Source organism: Meriones unguiculatus, chromosome 11 (assembly GCF_030254825.1).
Source record: "Meriones unguiculatus strain TT.TT164.6M chromosome 11, Bangor_MerUng_6.1, whole genome shotgun sequence".
NCBI classification, from domain to species: Eukaryota; Metazoa; Chordata; class Mammalia; order Rodentia; family Muridae; genus Meriones; species Meriones unguiculatus.
The window spans coordinates 98,701,118-98,724,861 of NC_083359.1; the positions used below are offsets into that span (position 1 = coordinate 98,701,118).

Consider the following 23,744-nt stretch of genomic DNA (forward strand, 5'->3'; position numbering starts at 1 on the left):
AGCACACTGGTGAAGCCCCGGAGCCTGCTGGCCAGCGAGACCAGCCTACTTGATAACTGCTAGGCCACAGAGACTCACTTTCTGAAAAGATAAGGTAGGTGGCATGTTGAAGGTTAGTCTGGTGGGTGTTGGTGGCCCTCAAGATCTGGTTACACCTATCCTTGTTTTGTAAACCCGCCTAAGACATAGCTGATTGGTTGATTAAACAGCCAGTACCTAACAGGGCAGAATGGGGTAGGCGTAGCTAAGGTTCCCAGGCTTGGAGAGGACAGGAGAATCAGAGGAGACAGAGCGGTGGGAAGAGAGGAGGAAGGAGAAAGCTATGATGGGTTAGTGTGAAGAAAAACCATGTGGGCCAAAAGGAAGGACTCCAGTAAGGGCATGAAAAGGCCCAGATGAAGAATACAAGCAAGTACCATGGGATTATGGATGGAAGGTAGACCAAATGAGGATGGTTAAGTTGGATAGGGGCTGGGAGATGGATGGTGAGGTTACTGAGCCAGCGTAGGTGAAATATCTGCCTGGCCCAAGGTAAATAAGGCAATTATAAAATCTAACAGGTGTCTGTGTCTTATTATTTGTGAATCATAGGGCTAATAATAACAGTATATAACCTAACACCCATATTTTCTATTTACAAAAACAGTGGCATTCCTGAGGAGCAAAAATCAAAGCTGACCTCTGCTCCCATTTGCACACATAGGAATGTGCTTATATACCCCAACACAGATGCACAGGTACACACAGATCCGTACACACCAAAAAAAAAAAGTTATTTAATTAGATAATTAATTAGAGACATCTAGAGTTGTCAGAGACAGACATTTTTGTCCCTGAAGAAGCCAAGCAAATCACTCCCTCTCATTCTCTTGGCTCTGAACATTCTCTCTTTTTTACAAATATTTACAGTAAGTGTTATAACTACAAAAGCTTTTAGATTTATTTATTTTACTTTATGTCTTGGGTGTGTACCGTGCACATGCCTAATGTCTGCAGAGGTCAGAAGAGGGTGCTGGATACCCTGGAATGAGTTGTACAGACAGCTGTGAGCCATGATGTATGCCCTCTGGGAGACTACCCAACGCTCTTACGCACTGAACTATCTCGCCGCCCCAAAACTGACTTTTTTTTTTTAAATGCCAAGAGACCTTTCCCATTCATTTAACTGACAATGAATGAAGAAATGTTTAGGATCTCTCATATGAGTATATAGAAACAAAAGAGCATTTTAACCTCAGTTAGATCATGGCCCCATATTCTGCTACAGCTGGCTGGAATCAGTGTAAATCTTGATTTATGTATATATATATATAGGTCCCTTAATTGTTTTACTTACAGCAGTGTAAGAAAAACTTTGACAGAACAGTCATGTGCTAACAAAGAACACTTTAGACTTTGTGAACTTTTCTTAAAGCTAGGTAAAACATACACATATTTTTTAATGTTTTTTTTTTCTTCCTTAAAGACACAACACACTTTTTTAAAGGTACATGAACAGTCAGCCAGTCAGGTGCCAAACAAATCTGAAAATAAGCTGAAGTCCAACCCTTCCTACGTACATGGGAGTGGTAGTCAGATTTATAACAACATGTCCCCGTGACCACACACTGAACACATCATGACAATGCTGCTTAGCCTTGGGGTTTAGGCCCAGGGTTGATGCCAATAAAAAGAAAAAAAGAAAGAAGGAAGGAAGGAAGGAAGGAAGGAAGGAAGGAAGGAAGGAAGGAAGGAAGGAAGGAAGGAAGGAAGGAGAGAGAGAGAGAGAGAAAGAAAGAAAGAAAGAAAGAAAGAAAGAAAGAAAGAAAGAAAGAAAGAAAAGGAAGAAAGGATTTATCAAAATAGTGCCTGCTGATTTGATTTACTTTTTTAAGTATTTCATTATCATCTCCTTCCACGTGAGAATATGGTCACAAAGCACGGTGCTCCTTTTGCTGGACTCTGAGGAACCCACACACCTGCGCGCAGTCCACTGTATCCTCTCCCTTCCTGAGGAGCCCCGCTTCCATACCATCCCCTGAATGATCTCCACCTTCCAACTTTTAAGATCTGAAATGCTGATTCAAGCCACGGGAGAGAAGGAGGCTTTTGCTGGTGAAACTGAAAAAGAGCCTTCATCCTCCAGATCATTTTCCGCATTTGTTTTGGGAAAAGCTACCTTATAAATAGGATGTGTAATGCAGGCGAAACAGAAGACTGAAAGCATTGCTGGCATACACCATAGTCACTTCATATGGTGTTTTGAAACACATTACTATTAAGGACAAAATGGTTTCCCTGCTACCGTGATGTGGGCCTCACTCATTCCATCTGACAGGGAAGATGCCGCGTGGGTGTGTTGCGCCAAACATAAAACACACAGCCTTAGAGTGGGCCTTCTGCAGATGAACTCATCATTCTTTTTTCTTTGTACATTCCAGTGCCGCAGAGAAAGGACAGGAAGCATTCCCAGTATTACTCTCCTGGAGTATTCCACTGTTTTCTGGTGCCTACGACAAACACTCAGATCGTTTGCGGAGCAGCATAGCAGTTTTCCATATGGGAGAAAACTCCCATAGCATCAGAAGTTGGGCTTACATGGACTGTGTCTCCCCATTATTCCTGAAATAATGACACCTGCATGCTTTTCAAAATGCTGAAGTTTCCGTTTTCTTTAATTCTGCGATTGGGGTGGGCAGTGAGCTCATCTCCATGAGGCAGCCTGCCTTTCAAGAATCATAATGTTTCTCATTTTCATACATTTCTCATTCCTTTCTGGTCAAACCCACAAGGAAGCTGGACTGTGTAAAGTTCCTGAGGGAATTTGGAAGCATCTAACTTTTCTTTTTCCTTCCAGTTTTATCTACAAACAAAACACGGTTTGAAAATAGGAATATAAACTAAGAACAAATGGAATATGCTAGAATGAATAAATTTGTACAGAGACACAGAGAAAAGACACTGGGAAACTCGTCACATGTAAACAACGTTCTGAAGAATGTAGCTGGTCCGCAGATTTTGGCTAAGAGAATTCCTCTGATCCTATAAAAGGTTCTCAGTCTAGCATACTGATTTCCGCTGGTTTGAAGCTAGGCAGAATCGGTCTCTGAACTTTCAACACAAGGTTTCTTAATTAGCACACACAAGGTGAGTGTGGCCATGGCCCCTGTGCGTGGAAAGAGGAACCTCTGCTACCGAGGTTAAAGGTCATGATACCAACATAAGCCATTACCATCCCAGGAGCACAATTTTGCTTTGATTTTCTGAGTTTAATGTAAGATAGATCCACAATACAGTGTTTTTGCCGAGTCTGAAGTATCTATCCCCATTTTCAAAGAAAAGCAACTTACTTTTTCAACCAAACCTCATGGACACCAGACTCTGGGTTGACTGCAGCCGACCGTGGGACTGACATGCTCAACATTTTTTTTTTAACTGAAACCTCTTCAAAGTTTCAGTGACATTTTTCATATAAATTAGGATAGATCCTCCTGGACTGACAGCAGTTACTTCCCTACAATATTTTATGTCCTGGATCTTTGTAAATGAGTCTGTAACACATGGAAAGCTACATATGCCAAAGGCCTATTTAATGAACCCATTACTGGAACCACAAGGAAAGGAAGGAGAAAAAGAAAGATAGAGGGAGATATAAAAATACACACACATACACACAAACTGGTCGCTACTTTTCAGATTATGCCATTATTCCTGATGGCAAGATTCATAATTTAGGACAAAGACTTGCCCCCAGCAAGTATGTGGCCACGGAGTCTGGGAGATGCAGGCCACCTTTACCCAACCACTGACCGAATGCGAAAGGGAACAAGAAGCAACCCAGAGATTATGAAGGCAGAAACGTTAGCAAAGAACAAACCTGAAGAGTGGAGGTGACAGGCAAGCTACCGCGTTACCAATTTATTGTGCAAATGAGAAAAGAGATGAAGGCCCTGGCTTCACCAATAACAAGATAACTTGACGACGCATCAAATACAAGGGACCAGACTAAAGTGAAGAGCAATCTTTTCAGATATGCAGATACCAAATGGCTACATAATTAGAGGAGGGTCTCCGTGTAATAACCTAAGGGGCTTAGGACCTTCACCTTCTTAAGAACATGTCACCACCTGTGCCCAGGATGAATTACGCAGTGGTTTGGGATTCTCATTCAACTCAGAGCATTAATATTGATGAGCTATTCTGACTCAGGAGAGAAACGTGATTTGAAAACAAAGGATTTATTTTCCCAATAACTGAAAGAGTATGTATTATAAAAAGACAACAAATCAGGATCTGACACTCACTGGAGCACTGAGCAGAGGTGGGGCAGGGTAGGTAAAGAGGTGCTGTTATTTTTATAAAGTTGTCTCTTGATGTTGGCACACACAGCAGTACAAACGTCAGAGGAGCAAGCTCCAAATGAACATACCAGTAAAGACTCAAACCAAGACTGCAATTAATGAGATGTGGACCCGAAAAGGCAACACTGAGTCAACGAAAGAGGCAGATCCCCTCATCTCCACGACACATAGTTCACCCCCAAAATGTACTTGCTTAGCTTATAACCATTTAGCCTATAATAACGACAAACATTGTTATCTGTGTTAAAAAGTCTGGCATTACAAAGATATTGCAAATGGCATATTCACATGTAAGAGCTAGCAGAAGTAAAAAAAAAAAAAATGGGTCATTTTAAATATTGTACTGAACACAGAAAATATAACCTGCGGCATGAAAATAAGATGGCACTGAGCTGGATACTACTCTAGCTATGCAAGCGAGCTTATATGTGGGATAGGAATATATTCTTCCTCAAGACAGCCTCATTGTGTCTATTTGAGTAGTCTGAGCCCTTGTTAAGGTAGAAAAGGCTCTCATCCAAATTAGGGTCATTAGATTAAGTGCCAAAGATCCAGCATATAACTTATAAAGAATTGATGCTTATATTCTGCATTATACACACACACATTTGTTATGGCCAGTGAAGCTGGAACCCCAATATTCATAAACGCATTATAAGAAATGCAAAGAAGAATGTCAATTGTTGGGTACCCTGTCACATAGATTAATGGTGCACCCATGATTTTATTTACTATGTATATTAGTTCCACAAAGCTGCTGGGTTTAGCATCTTCCCTTTAAAGGTATACAACAAAGGCACGAAGAAGACGCCTCATCTCAAGTTTTAGAGAAAATTCGGACCTAGGGTTCCCCAATTCCAACCTTTACTTTTAGGTATCGTACTACCCTATATGGAAGTAAACACATCTAGATTTGTTTCTGTAATTCAACCTTTTCTTCCCCCAGTGAAAACAGTAGTGGATCTTTTGATTGCGTATCAATACCAGACTACAAAGATCACGCACTGCATTACTAAATCAACTATCAGGCCAAATGGTGCTTGCGAACAGCTTCCTCCTTAGGCCTGCAGGCTACGGGTGTAAACTCGGGTGGCTCCCGATCTGAATGCTGCTGCTCCAGCCATCAGCTGTGTCAGATGGCTTTGCAATAAAGCCCGAAGGAACCACACTGAGAAATTACCTGCTCAGTGTAACAAATCGCCCCATGCTAGCCTCAAGTAGGAAATGGCATTTCAAAGTACACGAGCAGCGTGGGAGGAAAGACCTCTGGACCAGATCTCAAGCTTCTCACGCTACAGGCAAAACAATGGTTAAAACTCAAGTTTCATTACTTTGATAAAATGCATGACCTTTTGCTTGGAAAAATGCTTCCTGAACAACACCAGAATGGAGTAGCTCTTTTATTTGTAGCGAAGAGCTATCTATTACCTTCACACAAAACTAATTCATCTAGTGAGTTTGGGATTTTTGTAGGATTTTATTTTGATTATGGTTTTGGTTTGGTTGTTTGTTTTGGTTTTGTTTTGTTGTTTTGTTTTTTTTTGTCATCTTTCTAAAAGTACAAGGGTACAAGCTGGCCAGCTGCTATCTAGACTGGGCAGGTGACACGAGGAAACACCAGCACTTCAGCGGTTCGTGAAGGAGAAGAACGCAGATTCTGGCTTATCTGTCCCCTGCCAGGAGCCCTCCCCTCAAGATGGGAAACCCAAAGCTGTGCAGAGACATTCAGTCTGATGAGTCAAAGCCTGTGCCTCACCTCAGATAGTTAGTTCATGGGAAAGAAAGGGCTTTTCCCTGAGTAGCTTGGAACTGGGGGATGGGAGATGGGTCTGGATGAGGTGCTAGGGGTGAGCTGTCTCACAAAACTAACGAACAGCCAAGATAGGGCTGGCGCCCAAAAGATGAAAACAGATCATCGAACAATTTTGTCCATACTGGTCCTGAGTACACACGGAAACTATGCAATGAAGCTGCATCCCTGACACAATATAAGGCAGACAAAAAAAAAAAAAAAAAAAGTTTCATTCTGAAAAGATTTTTACAAGATTTTAAATTTTTCTAGACCATCTTGAATTTGTTTTTATTGCTAACCTGGAACATTTCCAAATTCAGACTGTGTGTGTGTGTGTGTGTGTGTGTGTGTGTGTGTGTGTGTGTGTGTAAAAACTGAGCTTCAGTTCCGTCTAGTCTATGTGTCTGGTCTCCCGAAAAGACACCTTTTCTGCGTGAGACTGAAACAAGACTTTGTGTGTGTCACATCCTCCAGCATTGGCTGTGCTCGGTATGTAAGCGGTTCTGGCCTGCATCAAATGTGCTCTGTGCTTCACCAGGGTCTCCTGCCCCGAACGTCCTAAGGAGAGGGCTCGTGGCCTGACTCTGAAATCCCTAGTGTGACCCCTGGGTGAGCTGTGCGTCTCTGACCTCCTGCTGCTTTGAGGTGTTTTCCTGAAGTTCAAATAAAACCATGAGCAAGACATAAGGACTGTAAAGCGCAAATAAATTAGTGGCAATGACAGCATTATCCAATCCTGTATAGAGAACACAGAAAAGACACAAATTAGCCCCCAAACTTAATTATTCTAGGTTTTAATTCATGGAAATTGCCTGGTATAAAACCCTATACAGCTGCTGTTGGGGTTATTTTATGTTTTAATTTCTGGGATAAAATGTTTCCAAAAGTAGGCTCCATAAAAAATTTCATTTAAATTATATTTGATAATTGGGCCACAGCATGATAGCCATCTACAAAACAGGGTTCCTCTTTCTCCTTAAAAAAGAAGAAACTCTGTACCAAAACTTATTTGGCTTACCAGTTAAAAAAATATATATATAGTTATACTGCCCACTGCACTGTTTCTTAAAGAAACAGAAAATTCTATGAGCTTACTAGTTAGAAACACACACACACACACACTTGCCCTTTTACACAAATCTTGCCTCTGGTCTACTGTGAGCATTCTCCCCAGGCAGCCTTCATGTTATCTGTGACACAATTAGATCCTTGAGTTCATTCGTAATTCTAATTGCAGAATGAATTCAAATGCAATTCTCTCTCCTCTTTTCCTGTCACGTACCACAGAAACTGTCTCAAAAATCTCATCGTGAAATCTAAAATTCAAAACGACTTCTGTATGTTCCTGTCTTCCTCGGCCTTGACGCTAATTCTAAGCTGTTGTCTCACGCACACTTGGAACACTACCCCGTTTTTCTCACTCTATGATGACTGTGGCTTCTCAGAAACTTCATTTTCATAGTCCAATACTCACATCTTCAACTTCCACTTGACAAATTTAGTTGTCATACTGTATCGGCCTGAAGAAAACAAATGAGCCCAGAATACGATTTTAGTGCATTTGAAGCCATCAAACTCAGCTCAGACAATTCGCACAAGCCAGGGGTGAACATGCAGGGTGTTTGCAGCTCCTGAGCGAGAGCTTGATTTCACGAGAGCAAATCTTCACCAGGCTCAACAGGTAAACTCACAGCAAGACAGAAGGTGCCATTGTATGTGTATGTGACAGTAAATGTGGCGAGCGCGGCCGGTCAATGACAGCATTCCTAGGACATCACAACGGGTGAGGACACTGCCCAGATGGCAGACTCAGGCTCCATTTCCCGAGACGACTTTGTGCATCTAGAATTCTCTCAAACAAGACAAGAAAGAAACAAAAAAGTATATGGTTGAAAGATGAGGAGGGCATGCTAGACTGTAACTACAACTGTCCTAAACCAAACATTTAAAGGGCAAGCACGTTCCAATGACACGAACTTTAACGCACCAATCAATCAAAATGAAGACTTGAAGTCAACTACCAAACTTCAGCTCTTTAAAAGATAAACACGCAGCAGGAGAGGTGGTTTTTGCTGTGATCCTAGCACTGGAGACACTGAGGAAACTAAGTCTGGGGCCAGCCTGAGCTGCACAGATCCAGGCCAGCCTGAGCTACGGAGACCTTGTGTCTAATTAAGCAATCAAAGTTAAAGTACACAACAAATACTTTGAGAATTCAAAAGAAAATTTTCTACATGAAACTGTATGTATGGATTTGAGAGTTGACTCAGATATGATGAACACAGACAAAACCAACAGACGGAATCCACACAGACCTGGTGGGAGGAGGGTGTCAGGGCTGGAGTGGAAGTGTGCTGTGGGTCTGGTGGAGCTGGGTTATTGGGACAGGATAAAGACACTGCACAGGAGGATCGAGGATGACTTCATTTTCTGATAGAGGAAAGTGGCGGAGATGACTTCAAGTAAGAGCATCTCTGCACATTCAAGGGTAAATGACGGGTGCAAAGCCCCTTCCAGGAGAGTCGCTTCCTGACTGGAGCACTACCCTGTCCGCCAGCACAGTGCTGCTGCAAGCGACAGTGAGGATCTGCCCATCTTCCAACTAACCCCTCTCACCACACAGACTGATGCAAGCTAACACATGGCGTGAGCTAGCCGCCAGGCACAACTCAAGGAATGCTGTTCAATACGGACTGTCATTAAATCCATTTTATGCATTTGATGTGTTATTTGTTCATCTTATGTGCGTTGTTGTTTTGACTGCATGTGTATCTGTGTGAGGATACAGGAGCCCCTGGACCAGAAGTTACAGACAGTTGTGAGCTGCCACGTGGGTGCTGGGAGCTGAACCCTGGTCCTCACTGAGCCATCTCTCCAGACCCTCATTTTACATATTTAAACAGCCAAAGTACACGGGTATAAATAATTCACGCCAGCTCATACACATTAAAACATATAACCTCAGTGACTCTAAAATATAAAACAAAAACAGATGCACTCTAAAGGTTTCTAATTCATATTGAAAGACCAAAGACTTAAAAATCAGTGGGTATTGTTTGAAAGGCTAGCTAGGAGGAGACATGTCTTGCCCTGAAGGGAAGAACTAGCCTTACTGCATTCTTTCCCCGCCATGTAGTCTTGGCGCCCAAAATGGGCCAATCATTTCAAAAATCAATTTCCCTTACCCAATCATGTAATACCAATGCATGTAAGTTCCTGCTTGCGTTTTTTTTAATTTTTTTTATTTTTTTTTTCCCTTTAAAAACTCTGCACCCATAGACCTCTGGGCTGCATTCATCTCCTGTTTCCACAGAAGGTTTGTGTCCCATGTTTGAACGCATATACAATTAAAAAACCTCATGTGTTTATAGCGGAGTCTATTTATTCCTGGTCTTTTGGGGTTCGTGAACTGGGCATAACAGTATTCCACTTGTTTAAGGCAATATTCTCTTTCCAGGTTCATTATTTAGAACATTTCACTACCTTTCTTAAATTTGCCAGGTACAATTCATCCACGTCTAATGTCTATCATGACTGCCTCATTTCCTTCACTAAAAAAAGTCTGTATTTTACAAAAGAGGTAAAAATTTTAATTTTGAGAGTTACCAATTTCAGATGTTGAATTTATCTAAAATAACTATTTTCATATATGGCTTAATAACACTGAAATATGCTCACCAAAACAAACCCTGTTAATTGGTATAAACAAACACAGTTGTTACAGAATGTAGAAAAGCCATCAAGTAACTGTATCTTTTTTCATTAAACACTGAATCATTGTGACCTCCCAGTAGCATGAAATAAATTAACATTTAATATTTAATACTCTGTAGGCTCAATATGGAACTAGAAGTGTCTTGAATTTTATGTTATTTGACATTTCTATTATAACTCAAGAGTATATCTAAGAAGGTTGAAAATTTACTTAAAAGCAATTTAAATTTAATGAATTTTGCTGCTGCTTTAATGCTACTTTATAGTCATTGAATTTTAAGGTTTAATGATAATGTAAGTTCAGAAAATAGGTTTACTCCCTTAGAGTAAAGACATAATGTTTTCAAAAGATGACATTCAATAAATACAGAAATGTCATCAACATAAATTATGGGATATATACAATTATGTATAAAATGGCCATTTTAATCTTCACCTGATGATAAGAGAAAGTCTAAACACATTATTACCTGGCCATAGTGGCACGTACTGTAATCCCAGTGCTGGGGAATCTGAGGCAGAAAAAGCCTAAGTTTGAGGCTAGCCTGAGCTCACTTAGTGAGACTTATCATAAATCACTGACCTACGCAAGTGAGGACAGTTTGCTTCCATACCACATGGCATAAGCAATCATTCACAAAAATAAGCCACAAAGAATCAGTTTGCTGCACTCTGGAAGGAGTGGCAGAGATTATGTTCTTCCAAATAGGAAAGGGGATGTTTAACACTGGGCACTCAGCCAGGTCCGCCGTCACACGCCTTTAGTGCCAGCACTGAGGGGGCAGAGGCGGGTGGATCTCTGAGGCAGGAAGTCTGAGGCAGTAAGACCCCGTCTCAAAAAAAACAATAAAAGAATTAAAACAAACAAACAGGTGAGCTGTTCACTCAGCTTCATTCTCATTACAGTAAATCTCCAGCGATCACACCCCGGGGCTAGGGGCTGGAGCTCAGTGACTGAAAGGTCACCTGCCATGTTCAACCCCCAGTCCCATCACCAAACAAGCATCATCACACTTCAGGTAGCGGTGGAATATTTAAAAAATAAAAAATAATAAACTATTGGAATTCAGCACTAATAGATGTTGTTTCTGCGTGCAGCCTTTCCTCCAGTGATTGTGCTGCCTGCAATCGCTTAAGTACTTCAGTGATTGTAACAGGCGTCTAAGAACGTCTCATGTATTAAGCAACAACTTTAACAGATTTTTCTTCCAACAGGACAAGGAAATAATTAAAATGTGAGTATACTTGTGTATAGGAGTGTGTATGTGTGTGTGTGTGTGTGTGTGTGTGTGTGTGTGTGTGTTGTTCTTGGATTACCAGTGAGGATTACACAGGATTTCAAGGCAAACACAGACATATGTGAATCAAACTGCAATTCCACAGTGCACACGCAGCCAATTTTAAAGGCTGATGCTGCTAGGGACCAGGGACATGTTATTTTTTCACTGTTGAACTAACAATTATTAATTATCTATTAATTTGTACCAGACACAGTTCTGGGCATGTTGCCATATTTTAGCTCAACCCTCCTGAATTGGATCTTATAATTTCTTTGTTTCAAATGAAGAAACAGAGAAATTAAGTAATTGCCCAGCACAAACACACTACCGTTCCAGCCCCATTCCTTCTTCTGGGTACAAATATTTCTATGAAGTTCCTGCCTCTGCCTGGTGCTCTGCCTCACACAGTACCTTCGCTATGAGCCCACTTCTCTGTCCACCGTGACACAGCATCCTCTAAGACTCAGCATGCATCTGCACCATAGCACACTCTCAACAAAACGTCACTGGATTTCCGTGTTAGAGGACTTGTCTCCACAAAATAAAATAGAGGTGAATGTTTAGGCCCAGACTCATATCCCTTAAAATATATTTTAACTCAACTATAGTATATTTAAAGAATATAGTTTTAAAAAGAGAAATTGCCTCTTTAATTATGACTGTCCCCCGGCAGGTGGCAAAAGCTGGCACTTCAAACAGATTCCAAGAGGAAATGGGTGCAGGCTGAGGCCGATACTTCAGCCCAGTACTCCGCAGCTGCTCCAAGTGTGTGTGATCTGACGATCCAGAGGCCACTCTACCTTTCAAGACTTCTCATGCTCTCCCAAACATACAGCATTCCGATCAACTCTGAACCATGTTGTGTTTTCAAGGCAAACACAGACATATGTGAATCAAACTGCAATTCCTTTTGACTGTCATTACTTCACAGTCAAAAGGTCTTCTGTTGCTGTTTGCCTCCACTGACTAGTTCTAGCCCATGGGTGCCGCACAACTCAGTGAGAGGGAGCCTCGTCACACGTGTCCTGGTTCTGAAGTAGGTTTCAGTTTATTGGGTAAGAAAATGGGAAATGATCAACCCCATATCAATCAGAACCAAATCCATGGGAAGTAAAAGGGCAAACTCTGAGCAGAGAGAGAGGGGAAACCAACCATGCCCACTTGTAGCAGAAACAGGAAGGCAAGCAGAGCTGGATGGAGAAGGTTCTCAGCAGACTGACGAGTGGAACAGGTAAAAGATGAGGAAACAGACCAAGACGTTCCATGCTCTAGGAACATGCACACAGGTACATGGCTGAAGCGGAGAAAATGTGAATAATTATTAACTTTTAATTAACAAAATTAGTCAAACTGATTAGGAAGAGCTCTTGAAAAACCTAAGTGTTCCAGTGGAAGGGAAGGAAGGGGGAGAATGGGGGAAGCAGCCTTAGAGACACAATGCTTGAAAGTCAAAACTTTCAAAAAATTCACCTGCAACCATCACAAAAGTAATCATAAGCCAAGATACCAATCACATGCCTTATTTAAAAATCCATTTCATGTCTAAGGACACTGAGACAGAAAGAATAATGTTTACTAAATGCCAACAAGTCGTCAAGCATTTTACAAGGAGACAGACACACCTCCTGGCCTGCTGAGATAATGAATTACCACCTCTACAGTGGGGACCTAGGAACTGAGCTCAGAGAGGTGGGGAACACGCTAGGTCAGGACAAATCCAGCAGTGGGACAGACCACATTCCAGCAGGCATTGTACCTCACCCATGGCATGGGGCACCACAAGATGGCAGGTTACACAAAATGGGGAGAGATTTCTGAAGAGAAGGCTAATAAGTTCACCATTATTTTTTTTAGAGGAATTAAATATTTCCAAGGATGAGTCAGAGAGGACATAAAGTATAAAAGACGATGAAAATAATCCAATTGAGAAAGCTGCACATGAAATAAAAACAGAAACAGTGAGACTACAGAGGTCCCTTCAGGGATGACAGTCCTTGGGATGCGTCAGTAGACGCCAACCCAGAATCATGAAGCATGGCTGGAAATCAGCAAACCAGCTGAAGGAACAGACCTGTCAGGAGCACAATGGCATCCGGTGATCATCACAATAAATGAGCTCTTAGCCTGGCCTGCTTACACAGCCTGTGAAAAATCTAGATGGACCAAAGGACTATTGCAAATACTTTCACAATGCCTACTTTGTAAGTGGAATTGTATAAAAGCAAATAAACATTGGTCTCAATCCCCTACACTAACAATCTTTCAGCTAATGAGATCATGGATGTTTCTCCCAAACTACAGGTTTAAGGATCTTCTGTCCCGTGTGAGTTAATTTGTCACTTAAGGTCCACACATTTGCTATCATTTAATTTCAATCCCATATGTTACTGACTTGCCTCCTTAGAATACTAAATTTGTATCATATGTTCAAGGTTCACTTTCTCAATTCTATTTGCTAAAAACCTGATTTCAAGCGAGACTCGTGGGGACCCCCTTCACTGGCTCTGTTGTAATCCATCCTTAACCCCTAATCGTGTAATAAACTTTATCTTCACCATATAGCAAAGGTTATAGTACCTGATTGATTCAGCAATTCTTGGTGACAGAACATGGAAGTAGCATTCTATGTGTTCTCTGTTTGTTTCCCATTTTATTTTCTCCATACAATAGCGATATCCTCATCTTTATGGGTCCAGCTTAAACGCCATGTCCAAACCACACTGAGAGTATCAGCATTGCCTTCCTCTGAGTTCCCAAACCAAAACAGTCCCTTCTAAACATGTTTTGAATCACTAAGTCCACTGTTGCAAATGACTTAAATGCCACAAAATTAGCTCCCCCTAAGCCTCAAAGAATCTAGTAGACAGCTAATGTTGGTTAAACAATTTGATTATTGTAATGTCAAATCTCACTAATGATTTAAGGAAAACATTATAATGTTAAATAGTCTTTAAACCAGTAACAAAAAGGGGTGTATATTCAATTAAAAACTCAAAAGAAGTATAATACCATATAAAAATATAAACTCAAAAAAATAATATTGTTCTTCTCTATTCCACAGCATCTTAATTCTCTCTCATTAAATCTCCCAGAGTAATTTTATTTCTGGGGGTGATATGTCATTTTATGAACCTGACAAATGGCTCTTCCCAAAGTTATAAAGTATATATTTAGTACTAGGCCATAAAATATTCACTTTGAAACTTTTTATTAGAATATTTGCCTGCCTGATTAAAGATGAAATAGAGCCACATTAAAATAAATTTGCATGGGCTGAATACAAAGCAGTGAACAGATAGCTTGGGCCAAAAAGAGATGAGCCAAAGCAAAAATATTGCCTAGGTAACCTACAAAGCAAATATGCACTCATTAATATACAACTTGAAGGCGAAGAACTGAAAATTTATTTATCAGATGATAAAACAGCTGCAAATCTATATTCTTGGCCTAATTCTAAAACAGGAAAAATGGGGTTTATTATTATTATTCTCAGTTAATAAGTAAATCCCTACACTCTCATAAAAATAGTACTTTGGGGAAACATTCTCAAATTATCATTAGAATGTACTTAGAGTACTTCTCCAAACACCAACAAACTGTTTCTGGTACAGACAGATCTTATCAAAGAACTGAGTATTTACACGTAAGAGCCTTTACTTCGAATTCTTCCTTCCCAGTTCCCTACTTGTAGAAATCTCTTTAAGTAAAAAACAAAAACAAATAAAACCCACTAGCCAGTCCTTGCCTATACACCCTTGGAAAATCCACTACCTAGGCCATGCCTCCAAACCTTCAAACTTTTTGAATCTTCCTCACGCTCTAAAGACAGCCATGTTGGACAGGAATTCAGAAGCAGAGACCACACCTTGGACGCTGGTGCATGTCTGGCGAGGCTTCCTGAGAAGTGAGAACACTTTAGGTCAAACTCAGGTCCTGCTTCTCACGTAAAGACTCTTCTGTTCTTGGATGTTATGTCTCATGTGTGTCAGTAGGTGGCAGAGAAGGGAGAAGCTATGTCTATGCTCTGACCTATGGATGTCTGAATGATTAGCAGCCTAACATTCCCTGAAAAAAAAAAAAAAAAAATATATATATATATATATATATATATATGAGCATGAGACCACCACCAGTCCAGTCCCGGGGGGGGTGAGGGGGGGCAGACAGGGAGCTAGCCTAAGATGATCACCAGTCTGGCGCCAGCCAGACGCACACTGGAAGCAAGCCTGACTGGAAGAACCCCACCTGAGCTGGAGTGATGACCCTTGCAAGCGGCCACTCATACTGGCTTACAGAGGAGCAAGCCTGAGACAACCACCAGACTGGCACCATGGGGCCCGGACAGGAAGCTAGCCTGAAATGACCACCAGCCTAGTGTACGAGCAAGGCATAGTACTCGTGACACCACTCCTGAGATGACCCCAGATATCCAGGGACCCCGGTGTCACTAAGAGGAGAAAGTAAGTGTTGGTGAAATGGAAGAGAAAGAAAAACAGAAGGCTGTGGGCACAGTGAAGAGAGGCAGAACTGGAGACTCAAGGGTAGTGAGGAACAGCCAATTGTGAGTAACCTGTAAGGCAACCTGGGGCTGTGGTGGGGTCCTGACCTATGCTGCCTCCAGGAGCCATGTCTGGGTCCATGGCCTTGTAGCAGCAAGGGTCTGCTACCAACAAAGACTAGGCAGACATCCTTGGCCTAGGCTGCTACACGGGAACATGTTGATGTCTGAGGACTGTACAGAACTGGCCCCACCTCAGGAGAGCTAACCTTGAGGGCAGGAGAGCAGGAGAGCTGAGACCTCCCCTAGCCAGCCGCAGCACTCCAGAGAGCAGGCCCTGTACCTTGCATGGGCAGCAGAGTCGAGTGACCCTGGTGGTGGGGAGCTGGCTCTGAGGATGTGAGCACGGGAGAGCTGGCTCTGAAACTTGTCTGCCATGGGAAGGAGAGATGTCCTCCTCCACCCTTGCCCCTTGCGACCTATGGCAGGCTGAAGAGCTGGCCCTAGGATCATGAAAGCAGGAGAGCTATCCCTGCCCCTCATCTGCTGCTGCAGTCAGGTAAATCAGGCTCTGAACATTGCCTAGGCAGCACAGTAGAGCTGGCAATGGGTGTCGGGGTGGGGGGTAGGGATGTTTTGCAGGTGAACAGGCTGATGGCATGAGCTCAGGAGAGCCAGCCCTGCCTCTTATCGGCTGGGCAGTGCACAGATGACGGAGGTGTCCTTCTCCCCGCCCATGTCCCTCACTATTTATGGGAGCAGGAAAGCTGGTCCAGGATCACGACAGTGGAAGAACTGCCAATTCCCTCACCCACTGCAACACTCAGGAGAACAGGCCACACACCTTGCCTAGGCAACAGAGTGGAGATGGCCCTGGATGGAGACGTTCCTTGATGGTGAAGCAGTCCAAGGGCATGAGACCGGGAGAGCTGGCTGGTCAGCTAGATACCTCTCAGGTCCAGATCCAGGGCTTTGAAGTGGCCCACACGTCTACCCCACTGATGAATTGCTGGAGTGCATGAATGGTGCTGCAGATCCAAAACTACAGGACCTCCATGACACAGGGCAACAACAGGATATCTTAGAGGAGTCCCAGTGAGGTTTCAGTATTGATAGGGCGGAAGAAGCCAATGACCACGTACCAGACCAGTGAGTCACTGCAATGAACATTTGCAAGCAAAGAAGTGCGGACAAAGTGGGACACACTGTGACACACAACTGCTTCCACAACGAGAAGGGAAATGAGTGGGACTGGGGCGTATGGTGTGAAACTGACAAAGAACCAATAAAAAAAGTTAAAAAAAAAAAGATTCTTCTATTCCTAGCTCCATTGATTCCGTTTTGCCTTTTCTAAGACAGTAAGCCTCATATATTAACCATTGTTGGGTATGAGGTTTTGCAAACTGACAGGCCCAGATTTCTTTGGGCTTTTGGAAGCTTCTGTTTCTAAAATGTTTCCTATATATCTTATCAAAGTATCAATTTATCCTGGTATCATTATTAACAAAATGGTCTCTAATTTACACCACCAGTAGGCGTATGACTTGGCTAATGTGAAAAAATGGAAGAATTTAAAAGGTTTATGTAAAAAATGAAAAGCTATAAAGTTGTAGGACCTCAATACTACAACAGGATCATTAAAATCCAACAAGTGTGTTTGATGTTAAGGAATAAAACCACCCCTTCACCCATCCCCCTGAATACGCATAACGTCACAAAATACACTGTACTAGTAACCTAAATTGCAGCCTTTGAGGTCAAGGGTTAAGTCTGTCCCCTTCAGAAGTGACCCTGTTCCCTTTTGTTTTAAAGCTGACTTCAAACAAGGTATTTCACTAGAAGCAACAGATACAATGAAGACATGCTAACCTATACAAACACCTCAGTATCACGGCTTCCATGCTACATGAATGAATTCGACCCTCTCCTGACTGTGTTATTAATATTACAATCTCATAGCCTACGTCAGGAAGCTGAAGAGCGAAAGATACTTGGGGACGGTGAGACGAAGAATCGACTTCTGTGCAATTTCTAACATCATCCTCTTCCCCCCATGCCACAGGATGATCCTCGGATTTATCTGACCAAGTTAGTTATTCCTCTGTGTTCGGGGAGGCTTATCCTCAACATCCACTAAGATCCAGGAGCACAGCCACAGAATGCCAAGCACAGTAATTTCAAGCAAAGAGTGAACTGGATGAGTTTCTCTCAATAAATCCTAACCAAATCATTTAATATTATAAACAAAAGCAGTAACTTTAGTACAGATTTGACCCTTATCATACCCTGCCCTCTTAATTCTGAATAAACTGGACACATGCTTTACTCACATATATTTAAAATGTATACAATATACTCTATTAACTGAAATTCATTCTTAATGTTGTGAATTTATAGCAAAGTACTCACTCCTCAAAGTACAATAGCTTCAAAAGCCCTGGGTTGAAACTTGATCTTTTTCAAGATGTTTTAGTGTGGTAAGCTATGTATAACCTAAAGTTACTGCCTCAATAATTATGAACATCCAGCCATGGTGGCACACTCCTTTGATCCCAGTGCCCAGGGAGGCAGAGGCAGGTGGATCTCTGTGAGTTCAAGGCCAGCTTGATTTACAAAGTGAGTCCAGGACAGCCAGGGCTACAAAGAAAAACCCTGTCTCAAAAAACCAAAGTAAAGCCTTTCAGGGCCCTCTGTGGTAGGCTCCTGTCCTGTTCCCTGTTTTCTCCCTCCTCTGATGTCCATCATCTTTGCTTAATAAAAAGAAAAAAAAATTTGTTCTAAAATAAAATCTTTATAGGGAAAAAAAAAAACCAAAGTAGGCAGATAGATGGATAGATAGATAGACATTATTATTGATAATAATAGGTAGATAGATAGATAGATAGATAGATAGAATATTATTATTGAAATAATATTATTATAAGCATACAGTTCAGGGTTAATAAAACACTCACAACCCAGAACAACCTTCAGTAACATCCCTCCGTATAATTTAGCATTGAAAAGCTGGGACAAGATGTACTTTTAGTCCATCCCCTGTACTTGTAGTCTGTAGATTACTTTCACACTTTGTGTGTGTGTGTGCTTGTGTGCGTGAAAGGATCTTGCTCTATAGCCCAGACTGGCCCCAAGCTTGCTTCATTCCTCCTCTGCCTCCAGAGTTGTTGGTTTACAGGGGTAGAGAACTTGGCCACACTTGGCTGTAATTATCAATTTTGGCTACTCTAAACTTTGCCCAGTTTTCATGGAACCTTCGGGGTTTCCTCCACATAACTTTATATGGCTTTGTGAACAGAGATTGTTTCACTTCTTCCTATCCAGTGTAGACACCTTTTAGTTCTTGTTCTTTCCTAATCTGGCTAAGATGCTGGCACTAGGCTGAGCAGAAGTGGTAAAAACAGTCACCTTTCAGAACTCATCAGTCTTTGAGCATTCTGTTATAAAACTTCGACTTTCTGGAATGGCGCTAAGCTAGTTTCCTTATATTCCCAGCTCCTGAAATGCTAAGTTTTAGGAAATGCTTTTTTTTGCATGGATTTTTATGTGTTAAACTAGCCTTGCATTCCAGGACTAAAATCTCATTTCACTATAATATAAATCCTTTTTACCATGCTATTGAATCTAGCTTGACAGTGTACTGCTGAGGACTATGTCACATGGTCACAAGGTCACAAGGGCTATAGTTTCCTTTTCCTGTAGTGGTCTTATCTGGCTTTGGTATCCAGGTGATGCTGGGTGGCTTCCCTGCTATGTAATTTTCTGTTTAAAAAAAAAAATCTGATCATTTGTGTTCATTCTTTAAATGCCTAATAAAATTTAGCTGTGAAGCTAACTAATTAGAGCCTTTCTTGTTTGGGAGATCTCTTTCCTAGATTGAATCTCCACATTAATTATAGTTCTATTCAAGTTTTCTATTTATTTCATCATGTTTAGTATCAGTACACATTTTTTTTTGTTTGATTCTTGTAATTCATCAAACGCACCCAGGTACCTAATTTCTTGGCAAAGGACTAGCTCTTCAAATTCCTTTATAAATTTTTCCATTATTAATAAGTAGTAATGTTTCCACTTTCATTAACAATCTGAGCAAAATCCTTCTTTGCCCTTGCCCCCTCCCTCTCTCCTCACCCCTTCCTCCCCACTCCTCAATGGAGCCAATGGGTTAGCCATGTTGATTTTTTCAAAGCTCTACCATTTGGTTTCATTCATGTTCTCTGTCTGTCTGTCTGTCTGTGCCTCTCTCTCTCTCTCTCTTGTTTTTTGTTGTTGTTGTCGTTTGAGACAGGGTTTCTCTGTATAATAGAACCCTGGCTGTCCTGGACTCAATTTGTAGCCCAGGCCAGGCTTGAACTCGCACAGATCTGCTTGCCTCTGCCTCCCAAGCACTAGGATTAAAGGTGTGTGTAACCATGCCTGGTCTCTGTTTTGTTTTCATGTATCACCACCTAGTTTGGTTTTCTTTCTAATTGTCATTACTTCTCTTCTTCTGTTTGATTTACGTTAATTTCTTTTTTCTAATTTTTACATTGTAAAGCAAGAAAATTTGCCTACTTCTATTAATTTGTTCTATAAAGCATTAAAGCTAAACCTTCCTCCAATACTGCCATGCTTTTCTTCAACCCATAATACCACATTATGGGTTGAATACCTCCTGTGTGTGCAAATCAGAAAAGAGAAAACCTCAAAACTTCTTCATATCCTGCCTGAGAGCATATTTTCCCCTTCCTTTTTTATGAGACCATGAGTCATTAGACACAAAAATGAAGTTTCAAGGTTATTGTCAAAGAACATACCATGATTCCCATAGTTAATTACTTCCATATTAACTGGGTTTTACAAATCTCTGATGTATTCTTTCTCTGGTTTTATTATTCTACGCTTCACATCTGGACTTCTCGCAATGCCTGACTTTTATAGAAAGAATGAGCCGCGCAGTAAAAAGCACTGATGTGGGCACACTGACATCAATCCCGATGTTTATTTCTGGGGCTTCGCTTCAAGCCACTGTTGCTGGACGCTGTGGACTCCATTCTCCAAGTGTACACATTTGTTCCATGCATTAAAAAAAATCTAAATTATTGTACATAATTGAAAGCAACCCTGTGACTTTCTGAAATTGTATAACTCAAGATTTTCACTAACTGAAGCACACAGTCCCCCCAACCGGTCCAAACTCAGCCAAATTTTATTGAGTAGCCTATAAACCCTATGAAATTAAATGCCTCATCACAGACAAGGACAGCGTGAAAGCAGCCAAGTCAGAGAGCACCGGTAACTAACGTCTTGATCTGCTCCTTTGTTCTCTGTATAGACCACACTTCAAATCTTCAAAAGAGTCCCCAGAAATGCTAAGCCCAAGGCACAGGAGACTGCTGAGACCAGCACGGGGATAAAGAATGCCACCTGTGTGGAATCTGTCGCACAGCCTCACATTTACACAGAAAATTCCAGGTCCCTCCAGAATACCTGGTAAGCGCTACTGCACTCTAAGTTTTCAGTCTTTATCTTTGTTGGAGGATTTAGCGCACTACTTACTTATTTTGAGAAGAGTCTGCTGTCACAGGAAGTCGCTTCTAGGAAGAGAGGATGTCTCTCCTCCTGGCCCGGCCACACTGCTGATCCAGGGAGAATCAAGCATGCCGGTCAAGGGCAGTGGGCAGCAAATGTGCTGTGATGGTCAGAACAGCCCCACTGCAGCTACTCAGGTGTGCTACTCTAACACAGATGTGATGTGCCTCGTCCTGGCCCAGGGCATAAACATGAAGTCAGACACACAAGTTTAAACATTCACTTCATTCTTTATTAGCCTGATCACGGCAGGCAGGTTACTCGGCCTCTCTAGGTCTCAACTTTCCATCCATAAAAAGGGGATAATACCAGAGGGCTGATATGAAGATATGTATACCAGGCAATGTGTAGAAAGCAATTAGTATCTGGTGGCTGTTTAATATATGCCATAAATTAGTACGTGAGCAACTGCATAAAAAGGGCGGTACCATTTTGTGAATATAAACAGCTAAAATAAATCCATCCAGTTTGGACCACCTTAAAGGAATTGCAAGGTTTCGTGAAAGGAGATATATAAATGGCCAAAAGGTCTATATGAAATGCTTGACAATATTTATTATCATGAAGTGCAAACTAAGGTTGAAGGTATAGCTCAGTACCAGAGCTAGCACATGTAGGACCCACAGGTAGATTCAAAGCTTAGAGTAGGAGGAGAAGAAAGAAAAGGGAGAAATGGGGGTAAAATGCAAACTAAAACCACCACAGCTGTCGCTGTCCACTCATTCTGTGGGGTGAAATTGAAAAGAGAGACTATATGAAGTCGTGGTGAAGATGCAGCACGTTGGCAACCTCATATGCAGCAGGTGGGAATGCAAAAGAGCATAATCACGTTGGAAAATAGTTTGGCACTATCTTGTTAATTGAAAAATACACTTATTATATGACCCAGTGATTTCATTAATGGTGTTTATGTGAGAGCAATAAGCCATATGTCCACACAAAGATTTGTGCCTGAATATCCATAGCAGCATTGGCCACAGTTCCGAATCACTAAAGAGAATACAAATGCTCATTGGCAGATGACAAGATATGCAAGTTGCATCATACCCATACATCTGCCACTCTGTGATAGAAGAGCACAAGCAACAATGGGGATGATAAAAGTCACAGTATTACGTGAAATAAGGCAGACCAGGTATTCAGAAGCAAGCTAATTAACCTATAAGCCAAATGCAGATCAATGGTTACTATAGCCAGGTACAGAAGGATTGTCACCTGAAAGCGATCTGGAATTCTGAAGGTGATTGAATATTCTAGATATTGGTGTTGATGGCGACAGTAGAGGCTGTGGTCACGGTCATGGTTAGTGACATGGGTATGCACATTTACATACCCATCTAACTACACAGTTAAATTTACTAAAAGACAAAGGCATCAAGACAATAGGATCCTTTAGAACAGAAGGTAAATGAGGAACAACAATGAGACACTTCTGCAGCCTTACATCAGCCTGGAAGACTAGAAATGCTGCCATGCGAAAGCCAGGCATGGTCTCCTCTTAGGCACTCCCCTTTCCCAAGCTCTCTGCTTGCTTTCGTCACTTCCATTGTGGGTGGGGTGGATGTGCCAGGGTGTCCCCGACTGTGACCCCTGCCTCCCAGTGTTCACGCCCCCTCCCCTGGAGTGTGAGCAGAAGCAGTGATTTGCTTCTCTCCAACAATATATGACAAAGTTTGTGTGTCACTCTTGTGATAACGACATGGTGCATAAAATTCTGTCTTGCTAGAAAACTTGGATTGCAGGCCTCCCTGCCTGACCAATCAGGTAAATTATATGGCAAAGAACAACACAGAGATATCTGGCAACTGTGGGTAGACTTTAGCAAACAATGAGATGGAGGGGACAGGCGCTGAGTGTGCAGCTCAGTGGTAGAATGGCTGTCTAGCATGTGTTAGGTCCAAGGTGGATCACTAGTACCAAGAAAAACAGTAAGAGATGGGGGAGAGGGGAGAAAAGGAAGAGAATGGAAAGGAAAAGAGAGAGAGAGAGAGAGAGAGAGAGAGAGAGAGAGAGAGAGAGAGAGAGAGAGAAAGGAGAAAAAAATCAGTTTAAGTCATGGGTGGAAGCCAGCACCTGTCACTGCAGCCATGGGGAGGCTGAAAGGAGGATGGTGAGACCAAGGCCAGCCTGATCTATATGGAGAGACAACACCTCAAAACAAAACAAAACTATATATATATTTCCCCCCCAGATTCCCAGATGAGGACTCAGCCCCAACATCTTCACCCCAACATCCATTCAGGCATAGATCCTCACCCTTAGGCACTGAGATAGAATAAATATATATTGTTTTAACATAATAGATTGTGGAGGGTGCATTCTGCACCAAATAAAACTACTATAGAATTGTTTAAAAAAACAAATTGTTTAAAAAAAAAAAAACAACACAAAAAACAGAGGCTTCATACATCAAATACACTAAGCATTTTCAGAACCAGCCAGGGCTAACTATCAACTGCCAAGACCACAGAGCCACATCCTACTGCAGCAAATAAAGCTGCTGCCTGGTCCTTCCTGACCACAAACAGACCACCTCCATCAGCCCAGCATCC

General features: G+C 41.8%; 1 protein-coding gene and 1 pseudogene across 1 annotated transcript in view; one reads left to right on the forward strand and one right to left on the reverse strand.

Moving 5' to 3' along the window:
* Window positions 1-23,744, reverse strand: part of Smyd3 (SET and MYND domain containing 3) — a 523,810-nt gene that overhangs the window by 356,295 nt on the left and 143,771 nt on the right. The window lies entirely within an intron of this gene.
* On the forward strand, window positions 15,082-15,189 carry LOC132646617 (small nucleolar RNA SNORA17; annotated as a pseudogene).